The sequence below is a fragment of the Bos grunniens genome, chromosome 1 (assembly GCF_055505025.1).
Source record: "Bos grunniens cultivar Pamir isolate PY7600 chromosome 1, Bosgru_T2T1.0, whole genome shotgun sequence".
In the NCBI taxonomy this organism is placed as follows: domain Eukaryota; kingdom Metazoa; phylum Chordata; class Mammalia; order Artiodactyla; family Bovidae; genus Bos; species Bos grunniens.
The window spans coordinates 41402789-41415191 of NC_141165.1; the positions used below are offsets into that span (position 1 = coordinate 41402789).

The 12403-nt window shown below is 38.7% G+C and overlaps 1 pseudogene; it reads left to right on the forward strand.

Annotated features, from left to right (window-relative positions):
- Positions 1-6765: 6765 nt before the first annotated feature.
- Positions 6766-12403, forward strand: part of LOC147379329 (arylacetamide deacetylase-like) — a 38930-nt pseudogene continuing 33292 nt past the window's right edge.

Sequence of the window (12403 nt, forward strand, 5' to 3'; positions counted from 1 at the left end):
GTTTGGGTAAACTCCGGAAGTTGGTGATGGACAGGGAGGCCTGGCGTGCTGTGGTTCATGGGGTCACAAAGAGTCAGACACAACTGAGAAACTGAACTGAAAAACATTTGACTGATACCTTTATGCCACTTCCCATTTTCTGATCTCTTATCAAGATTTTTGCCTCCTGCTAGGTCTAAGTTAGACCTATTTAAATAAGAGTGTTTCCACAGAGGCAAGTCAGTATAAAGTAGCTATTCTTAACATGAGAGAAGGGACTGTGTCAGAACTAGTTAAGAGATTAAAATAAAAAAATCTTTATGGTCCTCCCCATCCCTACCCTCTTGCCTTCACCATTAAAATTTGATGCCCTACTCAAGAGATAACTTGAACTTCTCAGTTAAATATAATCCCCACTGTGAATCATCACTGATAATAGAATCCTATATCCCTTAACTATGTTGAGGCTGAATGAGGATAGAAAACCACTGAAGTTAAAGAAAGATAAGGAATTTTGTAGCCAAACATATTATATAGTTTTACACCATGATTCTTAGGAGAGTCAAGCACTAGGAATCATGACTATTTAACAAACCTCTTGTTTACTACCTGACCTTGACTAAAGTACTTATTCCTCGTTGATGCTCACTTTCCTTATTGGCAAAAATAATACATAACTCAGAGTAGCTGTAAAAATTGAATGAGAAAACTGTTGTAAAGCCCATAGCACAGAACCTGGCATGCTGATATGCATTCTTCAAGTGTTACTTTGATTTGTCTGGGTCTTAAAAAGTCATTTAATTCTGACTATTACTCTTCCCAAGTGAATACACACAGAAAAGTTTTTAAAAGAGAAGTTTATTACAAGACAAGAAAACCAGCTAGTTTTCTGAGGGGAAAATGCCAAAGTCCAAGTTTTTAAGTACTAGAAAGGAAGGGGATAATGTTTCATGGAGGTAATGGTGAAGTGAAAGTGTTAGTCGCTCAGTCGTGTCCAGCTCTTTGTGACCCCATAGACTGCAACCCACCAGGCTCTTCTGTCCATGGGATTCTCCAGGCAAGATTACTGGAGTGAACTGACATTCCCTTCTCCAGGGGATCATCCCGACCAAGGAATCGAACCGGGTCTCTGGCATTGCAGGCAGATTTTTTAGCATCTGAGCCATAATGGTAATTAATGATTAATTAATTATAGCTATTTATAGCTTACAGGGTAGGACAAATGAGTCCACAGATCTTGGTTAAAACATGTCTCATTGTTCTTTGATCTGGAATAAACTGCAGTTATGTTCAATAAGAATCTGACTTAGCAAGATTATTAAGGTCATGATGAGGATTAGCAGTACAATTGTGAAATGCAGCATTTAGCAAGTAATACTGCAAGTTGAAATTTTTCATTTTGCATCACCCTTCCCATGCAGGAATCCCTTTAGCAATGCAGAAGGATGTGCAATTTTTAGACAGTAAACACACACATATACACACATATACACACATATACACACATGTGCACACACTCACATGCTTACACATAAGTTTCAACCAATAAAGATAATGCAATTAATCAGTAGCAAATAAAAAAAAACAACAGCTACAGTTGTATATTAACTGAAATAGAACTTAATGTATGAAAGAATAAATAATTACGTATAAGACTGAGAAATTTCCCCCCAAACTGGATTTACTACATCTCCTTCAGTGCTCTTTATTTTAAAAGAATTTCAGCTGAAAGTGTTACTTCCTCTAACTTACCAGCCTATCACCCTTTGTCAAACATGTGGCTTAATGCACATAAACCATTACAATTTGCACATTATTGTCCAGTTCTTATATTTATTTTGCTTTATAAAATATTCTGAAAACTTTTGAAGGGATTTCTTTAACCCAACTCCCCTCTTCAAAGCAGAGTGTTGACTTGAACATATCCCCCCTATAGATACGAGCTCTTTGGAACCAGAAAACAAGTATTTTTATCTTTGTATTCTCAGCACCTACCACCATGTAGATCACATAGAAGACAGCTGTATTGATGTTGGCTGCTACAATAAGATTTGGATGGGCTTGTTTAAAATTATCAGCACAGAAATAGAAAAGAAAACTGATCACAAGCAAGTCAAAGAATCAATGAGCAGTGTGTTAATTAATTATGTTTGAGGCTACACTTAGATTTTCCCCCTAGGATTTCTATATGAACTGTAGAAATATAAAATCATCACAGGAAGCTTTCTATGAAGAAAAAAGTTAAATTATTTAAATTGCTAATTCTCATTTGTGTTTTGTTTTGCTTTATTTGAACTGTTTTTAAAATAAATTTATTTTAATTGGAAGCTAATTACTTTACAATATTGTGGTGGTTTTTCCCATACATCTAAATGAATCAGTCATGGGAGCACATGTGTTCCACCATCCAAAACTCTCCTCCCACCTGCCTCTCTGCCCCATCCCTCTGGGTTGTTGCAGAGCACCAGCTTTGAGTGCCCTGCTTCATGCATCAAACTTGCACTGGTCATCTATTTTACATATGGTAATATACATGTTTCAATGTTAGTCTCTCATATTGTCTCACCCTCGCCTTCTCCCACAGAGTCCAAAAGTCTGTACTTTACATCTGTGTCTTTTTTACTGTCTTGCATGTCGGGTCATTGTTACCATTTTTCTAAATTCCATATGTATGCATTAATATACTGTACTGGTGTTTCTCTTTCTGGCTGCCTTCACTCTGTATGATAGGCTCCAGTTTCATCCATCTCATTAGAACTGACTCAAATGTGTTCTTTTTTGTACCTGAGTAATATTCCATCGTGTATATGCACCACAACTTCCTTATCCATTCATCTGCCAATGGACATCTAGGTTGCTTCCATGTCCTAGCTATTGTAAACAGTGCTGTGATGAACATTGGGGTACACATGTCTCTTTCAGTTCTGGTTTCCTCAGTGTGTACGCCCTGCAGTGGGATTGCTGGGTCGTATGGCAGTTCCAGAGAAGACTCTTGAGAGTCACTTGGACTGCAAGGAGATCCAACCAGTCCATCCAAAAGGAGACCAATCCTGGGTATTCACTGGAAGGACTGATGCTGAGGCTGAAACTCCAATACTTTGGCCACCTCACACGAAGAGTTGACTCATTGGAAAAGCCCCTGATGCTGGGAGGGATTGGGGCAGGAGGAGAAGGGGATGACAGAGGATGAGGTGGCTGGATGGCATCACCAACTTGATACACATGAGTTTGAGTGAACTCTGGGAATTGGTGATGGACAGGGAGGCCTGTCCATCGCGTGCTGCATTCATGGGGTCGCAAAGAGTCAGACACGACTGAGTGACTGAACTGAACTGAACTGATAGCAGTTCTATTTCCAGTTTTTTAAGGAATCTCCATACTGGTCTCCACAGTGGCTGTACTAGTTTGCATTCCCTCTACCAACAGTGTAGAGGGTTCCCTTTTCTCCACACCCTCTCCAGCATTTATTATTTGTAGACTTTTTGATGGCAGCCATTCTAACCAGTGTGAGATGGTACATCATTGTGGTTTTGATTTGCATTTCTCTGATAATGAGTGATGTTGAGCAATTTTTTAATGTGTATATTAGCCATCTGTATGTCTTCTTTGGAGAAATGTCTATTTAGTTCTTTGGTCCATTTTTTGATTGGGTCATTTATTTTTTCTGGAATTGAGCTACATGAGCTGTTTGCATACTTTTAAGATTAGTTGTTTGTCAGTTGCTTCATTTGCTATTATTTTCTTCCATTCTGAAGGCTGCCTTTTTACCTTGCTTATAGTTTCCTTTGTTGTGCAAAAACTTTTAAGTTTAATTAGGTCCCATTTGTTTATTTTTGTTTTTATTTCCATTACTCTGGGAAGTGGGTCATCATGGTCTTCCTGTGATTTATGTCAGATAGTTTCTGCCTATATTTTCCTCTAGGAGTTTTATAGTTTCTGGTCTTACATTTAGATCTTTAATCCATTTTGAGTTTATTTTTGTGTATGGTGTTAGAAAGTATTCTAGTTTCATTCTTTTACAAGTGGTTGACCAGTTTTCCCAGCACCACTTTTTAACTATGATCTTTTTTTCAAGATAAGCAGTAGACAGACTTGATATGTTGTCAAGTAACTGTAGTGTTGGTTATACTTTAGGCTTGATGCCCCCTATATCAATATCCTCTCAGTCTTCCCAAAGTAAATCTGTGTCCCAGATGAAACTGAGTATGGAAAGAGAAGCTAGTATTAGTACCTCCCCAGTGCCAAGTTAGAAAAGACAGATATAGGTAGGTAAAGAGGGATGCAAGTTCTGAAAATTCAAGAAATTATTCAAATAAAATTAAACAGTGACACTACATGGACATAACTAGCTCCTATGGATTTTCACTTCTTATTAGTTTCCACAGAGTCAAGGATAAAGACCTCAAAGCCTGCAGATTTAGGTTAAAATGATAGCTTTGGAAATGATAGCTAAAATGATAAATGATGTGACCTTGGGAAAGAAAATCTCTCATAGTATTAGTTCTTACATACCAGTGTTGATATGAGCACACAGTGATATATTTAAAATTATATTAAGTCATATAGTACTTTAAGCTTAGCATGAAATTTACTTGCTTCTCAAGAAAATTCTTAATGGAGTTTGAGGACCTGAACGCTTGGATCACTTAGCAGTCCAAACTACCTTTATTTTGTGATGTTACCATTTAAAAGATAGTTTCCAGGTCTTATGGATTGTAATTACTTCTCTCTGGGAGTGACACACATGACTTTCTTTTCAGTCCATTTGGCCAGCACTTCTTCCATAATTTCACTTCACTATAAGAGAAAAGAAGTAAAAATCACAGGGGCATGTGGATATTTAGTGAAGAGTTAACATCTCTAACACTGCTACTTGCTTTTTAAATTTTTGTTATTTTATTTACTTATTTGGCTGCATCCAGTCCTACTTGCAGCAAGTGGAATCTTCATTGCATCATGCGAACTTTCATTGCAGCTCACAGACTACTTGTAGCACATGGGTTTAGTTGCCTCATGGCTTATGGGAATCTTACTTCCTTAGCCAGGGATGGAACCTGTGTCGCCTGCATTGCAAGGCAGATTTTTAACCACTAGACCACCCAAGGAAGTCCTGCTACTTGTTTTTGTATGACCTACTTATTTGCTTATCTGCCATCTGAGATGAATTAAAGACTGGGACAAGTAAGGTATTAATGTGTACTCCTGGAGGCAAGCCAGGACAAAGTGAAACCAGAGCAGTCCTCCATGAGTACACATTAATACGAAGGTGAAAGAGGAGAGTGAAAAGCTGGCTTAAAACTCAACATTCAAAAAACTAAAAACACTGCATCTGGTCCTATCACTTCATGGCAAATAGATGGGAAAACAATGGAAACAACGAGAAACTTTATTTTCTTGGGCTCCAGAATCACTGCAGATGATGACTGCAACCATGAAATCAAAAGACGCTTTCTCCTTGGAAGAAAATCTATGACAAACCTAGACAGAATATTAAAGAGCAGAGACATTACTTTGCCAACAAAGGTCCATCTAGTCAAAGATATGGTTTTTCCAGTAGTCATGTATGGATGTGAAAGTTGGGCTATAAAGAAAGCTGAGGGCCGAAGAACTGATGCTTTTGAACTGTGGTGTTGGAGAAAACTCTTGAGAGCCCCTTGGACTGCAAGGAGATCCAACCAGTCCATCCAAAAGGAAACCAGTCCTGGGTATTCATTGGAAGGACTGATGCTGAGGCTGAAACTCCAATACTTTGGCCACCTCATGGGGCAGGAGGAGAAAGCGATAACAGAGGATGATATGGTTGGATGGCAGCACCAACTCAATGGACTTAAGTTTGAGCAAGCTCTGGGAGATGGTGAAGGACAGGGAAGCCTGGCCTGCTGCAGTCCATGGGGTCACAAAGAGATGGACACGACTGAGTGACTGAACAACAACAATGATGTTAAGATTTGTTTTAGTACATTGCCTGGGATACAGAGTAAATTCTCAAAAACTGTTAGCTATCTCCTTGATTTTATAATCAAGGAAAAAAAAAAAAACAAAGCCAGAACACAGACCTTTGTAAGAAGAACCTTCTCTGTGTTCTAATTTTGCTTGTTCAGTCATGTCCGACTCTTTGCAACCCCATGGACTATAGCCTGCCAGGCTCTTCTATCCATGGAATTTTCCAAGCCAGAATATTGGAGTGGGTAGCTGTTCCCTTCTCCATGGGATCTTCCCAAACAGGGATTGAACCCAGGTCTCTCATATTGCAGACTGATTCTTTACTGTCTGAACCACCAGCAAAGCCCCTAATTTTGCTAAAAGATCTCAAATCCAGGGGATTGCATGCTGAATGAATAAATGTAAACAGAAAACTGCAAAACTTGTATGAAGATTTAAAGTGCTGAAAATATTTTTCCTTTTTCCTTTCCTTTTTAAAAAAAATCTGAATTGTGCCCTATGCTGAAGTTGTTTGAATATAAGGTTTTATGTTGCATTGGAAAAAATTGTATAACTTTAACCTATTTAGCATTTTTCACTAATAATTTTATTTGTATCAAGACAGTAAAAGTAATATAAGATACAAGTGACCATATCTATCATACTTGGTAAAAGCTCTCAATAGTTTAAACATATTTTTTCTCCCCCACTCTGAGATTTGTTATTTGAAGCATACACTGAGTTTCTTATATTTCCTGTGGCCTTTTCTCTAATGGTTAAAGTACTCCCCAACAAGTAATTGAGCAACAAATGTTTGTTTACTGACTGCCTAGCAATATTATAAGGCTGTTGTACTTGGCAGAACCTGCAGATAATATGAGTATGGATTTCACAGAGTTCTTTGTACTTTTTCTGAGTTAATTATTTCCCAGCAGCTTGCAGAATGACAATTGGACCAATGGAATTTGTGTCTAAGAAGTAAGATAACACTTTTTGATAAATCCAAAAACTGTTATGAAATTTCAACATTCAAATATTTCAGAAGTGTATTTGCTTTGCTGCCAAGTAGAATGTGCAGTTGGAAAACATGATGGGAAGAAAGACAATTTTGCTTCTGATCGTGGGGGTCCTTGGGGCATATTATGTTTACACACCTCTCCCGGGTAATATTGAGGAGTTGTGGAAATTAATGTGGGTAACAACGTGTTTGAAAACTATGACACATTTGGTAAGTATAAACTTTTATTGACTCTGAATGTTTAGAAGTTTAATCAGGAGAAAATAATTATCTTTATTATTTTTTTAAATAATTTCTGCTGTTTTGGAAATTTTACTCAAAGTTTGCTTGCTGGTTTTAAGACCTTTTTAATATTTTATCTATTGCTTAATGCAGAGCCCGAACAGAATGAATATGGAGGGAGTAGTCAAGGAGTTTCCATTTTAAATACTAGAAGACAAAATAGACTGGCTAAGAAAGACAAAAAGTCTTATTGTGAGTTTCATGGCATGAGTGCTGCCAGAATGAAGTGTTTTGAACTTCAGAAATGGTAGAATTGAGCAACACTGATTAGTTACAGAATTCGATACAGTAACCTTGTATTCAGATGTGCAAATCCTTTCTTACTGAAATACCTGTGAACAAGTCAGCTGATATAAACCCAGGGGAAACAAGGAACATGGTTTCCAGTTGAAGGGTTTAGTTGCTGAGTGATAGGATCCCGCATGGCTGGCTCACTACCTCCTGTTCATGGGTGGTCCTCAAAGACTTGAGGTTCTTTTCTAATGAGTCTAATTACTTGGAAATAAAGCCATATAATTCGCTCCTTTGACTTTGTTGTGAATTGCCTCCCTGCAGCAAAAACAAAACAAAAATAATTCATAGACAGTCTGGGTATTAAACCCTTGGCTCAACATCTCTTGCATATATTTTTTTAGTTTCAGCACTTTTCTGGAGTTTAATGTAGCTCTGAATAAGTGTGATGCTTGTCTTATTTTTATTTTCTTATTAGTGATTTGGCCATTTTTAGTAATTTTATAGTACACGTTATTGGGTTTGGATCAGTTTTGGTGGAATATAGCTTCAAGTCATTTTTTAAAGTTATTCTTGGTTGATTTTGATTTACTGTTTTGATTTCTTTTATTATTTGGATTAATTATGTGTGTGTGTGAATACATTTATGTACACATGTAGTCCTTGTTTGCCTTTGGAAAAAATGTCATTTTCTCTATAGCACTTAATCTTCTCCAATTTTTTTTTTGTTTACTTAAGGAAGTAAAATCATATCTCATGTACAAAAAATAAGTTTTTAAAAGTCACAGTAACAATTATTGCTTACCTAGGAATAGCTGTGTGTGTGTACTCAGTCACCTCCGACTCTGCGATTTCATGGACTGTAGCCCACCAGGATACTCTGTCCATGGAATTCTACAGGCAAGAATACTGAAGTGGGCTGCCATTTCCTATTTGAGAGGATCTTTTTGACCCAGGAGTCAAATCTGTGTCTCTTGCATCTCCTGCATTGCAAGCTAATTCTTTACCACTCTGCCGGGAAGCCTTAACCAGTTTAACTGCATTGATATATATAACTAGTGCAATTTTAAAGAAATACATAAAATTGAATGTAATAAAATATAGGTTGATGGTTACTGGAGAGGAAGAAGGGTGTGCAAGAGCATGGTGAATTCCCTGACCCTTAAACATATTTATTACATTTCACATTTCTGCCTTATATAGTTGTATATAAGGAATGGCACCCCACTCCAGTACTTTTGCCTGGAGAATCCCATGGGCAGAGGAACCTGGTAGGCTGCAGTCCATGGGGTCGCAAAGAGTCAGACACAACTGAGTGACTTCACTTTCACTTTTCACTTTCATGCATTGGAGAAGGAAATGGCAACCCACTCCAGTGTTCTTGCCTGGAGAATCCCAGGGATGGGGGAACCTGGTGGGCTGCCATCTATGGGTTCGCACAGAGTCGGACACGACTGAAGCGGCTTAGCAGCAGCATATGTGTTATATTTAATTATAAAATTATAAAGTATAATGTTTTAAACAGAAATAGATTCACAGATGAAGAAAACAGACTTATGGTTACCAGGGAGAAGAAAGGGGAGGAATAAATTGGGAGATTGAGATTGGTATAGAATACTACATATGAGATAGATAACTAATGAGGACCTACTATACAGCTCAGGGCATCCTACTTAATACTCTGAAAATGGCCTATATGGGAAAAGAGTCTAAAAAAGAGTGGAGATTATATATATTTATAACTGATTCACTTTGCTGTACAGCAGAAACAAAAACAATATTGTAAATCAACCATACTTCATTAAAATTTTTAAATAAAATATAGGTTTATTATTTTTTTAAATCTACAGGTCACGATTTTGGCTATCTGTAAAGTTTTCATTAATTGGTCAAGTATAAAATATTTTTGTATGTCTTCTCAGTTCAGTTCAGTTCAGTCACTCAGTCATGTCCGACTCCTTGTGACCCCATGAATTGCAGCATGCCAGGCCTCCCTGTCCATCACCAACTCCTGGAGTTCACTTGAACTCATGTCCATCGAGTCGGTGATGCCATCCAGCCATCTCATCTTCTGTCGTCCCCTTCTCCTCCTGTCCCCAATCCCAGCATCAGAGTCTTTTCCAATTGGTCAACTCTTCGCATGAGGTGGCCAAAGTATTGGAGTTTCAGCTTTAGCATCAGTCCTTCCAATGAACACCCAGGACTGATCTCCTTTAGAATGGACTAGTTGGATCTCCTTGCTGCTGCTGCTGCTGCTAGGTTGCTTCAGTCATGTCTGACTCTGTGCAACCCCATAGATGGCAGCCCACCAGGCTCCCCCATCCCTGGGATTCTCCAGGCAAAAACACTGGAATGGGTTGCCATTGGATCTCCTTAACTCACTCTAAATCAGTCACCTGTGAGCTACCTATTTAATAATTGTGCGTGTTTAGTCACTCAGTCACGTCTAACTCTTTGTGATCCCATTGACTGTAACCCGCCAGGCTCTCTCCATGGGATTTTCCAGGCAAGAATACTGGAGCAGGTTGCCATTTCCAACACCAAAGGATATTCATGACCGAGGGATGGAACCCATGTTCTCTTGTGTCTCTTGCATTGGCAGGCAGATTCTTTACTACTGCACCACCAGGGAAGCCATTTAATAATTATCACTCCTTTAACAATCTAACAGCATTCTTCATACTAGGTACCAAGATAAACGGAATGTGGTAATTTTACATGAAATAAAACACTGAACTGGTTATTTAAATTCAGAAATTATTTTTACATAAAATAATCTAGTAATGAACTTTTAAATATTTTATTCTACTAACTAGTTCTAATTCCTTTGATCTAAATAAAATAAAATAAACATTGTTGCCATTTGCTTTTGCAGGCCTGTGTGTGTGTGTGTGTGTGTGTACACTCACATATGCCTGTGTGTGTGTAAAATGTCATATTTATATCAAAGGAAAGAATGTCAGGGTCCTGTGATGTCTTCAACTCTATATCAAGTTTTCAGAAACGAACTTCATCTAGCCATTATACTTTGAGCATCACCAGAGTACATATGGTTTCAATAATTACTGTTTATGACCTACACCAGTGGAGCTCAAATATTTCCTTGCATCAGAATCACCCGAAAGATGACAAAACACACATTGCTGGTTCCTCCCAACTTAATTTAGTGAGTCTGGGCTAGGATTAAGAATTTTCATTTCTAACAAATCCCTGGGTCATTTGAGTACTAGGCATCTAGGGACCACAGTTAGAGAAGCTAATCTATGAGACATTCTGGGCCATTTCAATGTGGGAACCATATAAATGTACATAGAAACATCTCCTAAAATGCAATGCTTAATATTGTGTGTGTGCTTGCTGAATCACTTCGGTTGTGTCTGCCTCTGTGCAGCCTTATAAACTACAGCCTGCCAGGCTCCTCTCTTAATGGGATTCTCCAGGCAAGAATTCTGGAGTGGATTGCCATGCCCTCCTACAGGGGATCTTCCCACCCCAGGGATCAAACCTGGGTCTCCTGCCCTGCAGTTAGGTTCTTTACCATCTAAGCCATCAGGTAAGCCCCATGCTCAGTATTCAGTTCAGTTCATTTCAGCCGCTCAGTCATGTCTGACTCTTTGTGACCACATGAATCACAGCACGCCAGGCCTCCCTGTCCATCACCAACTCCCGGAGTTCATTCAGATTCAAGTCCATCGAGTCGGTGATGCAATCCAGCCATCTCATCCTCAGTTGTTCCCTTTTCCTCCTGCCCCCAATCCCTCCCAGCATCAGAGTCTTTTCCAATGAGTCAACTCTTTGCACAAGGTGGCCAAAGTATTGGAGTTTCAGCTTTAGCATCATTCCTTCCAAAGAAATCCCAGGGCTGATCTCCTTCAGAATGGACTGGTTGGATGTCCTTGCAGTCCAAGGGACTCTCAAGAGTCTTCTCCAACACCACACTTCAAAAGCATCAATTCTTCGGTGTTCAGCCTTCTTCACAGTCCAACTCTCACATCCATACATGACCACAGGAAAAAACATAGCCTTGACTAGATGGACCTTTGTTGGCAAAGTAATGTCTCTGCTTTTGAATATGCTATCTACATTGGTCATACCTTTCCTTCCAAGGAGTAAGCGTCTTTTAATTTCATGGCTGCAGTCACCATCTGCAGTGATTTGGGAGCCCCCAAAAATAAAGTCTGACACTGTTTCCCCATGTATTTCCCATGAAGTGATGGGACCAGATGCCATGATCTTCATTTTCTGAATGTTGAGCTTTAAGCCAACTTTTGCATTCTCCTCTTTCACTTTCATCAGGAGGCTCTTTAGTTTCTCTTCATTTTCTGCCATAAGGGTGGTGTCATCTGCTCAGTATTACTGGTTCCCAAATATTTTGGGTTATACATCCTATTGATGGAAAAATTTTAGTACACCCCAAATATATGCATATTAATTTATAGATACATTTGTCTTAATGCACTAATCTGAATATTTGAAACACTTAAACATTAAAATCAATTAGACTTTTACCTAGGATTTAGTTGTTTAGTGTCAGCATTGAATTAGAATTCCTAATGACATGATCTTCTCCTTAAATGTTACTGCCTGTTGATATCAGTTCAGTTCAGTCACTCAGTCTTGTCCGACTCTTTGTGACCCCATGGACTGCAGCCCACCAGGCTTCCCTGTCCATCACTAACTCCCAGAGCTTACTCAAACTCATGTCCATCGAGTCAGTGATTCCATCCAACCATCTCATCCTCTGTCATCCCCTTCTCTTCCTGCCTTCCTCTCCTCCCAGCATCAGGGTCTTTTCCAATGAGTCAGTTCTTTGCATCAGGTGGCCAAAGTATTGGAGTTTCAGTTTCAGCATCAGTCCTTCCAATGAATATTCAGGACTGATTTCATTTAGGATGGACTGGTTGGAGCTCCTTGCAGTCCAAGGGACTCTCTGTTAATGTAATAACATGTATATAAAAATTTTATTTAAAA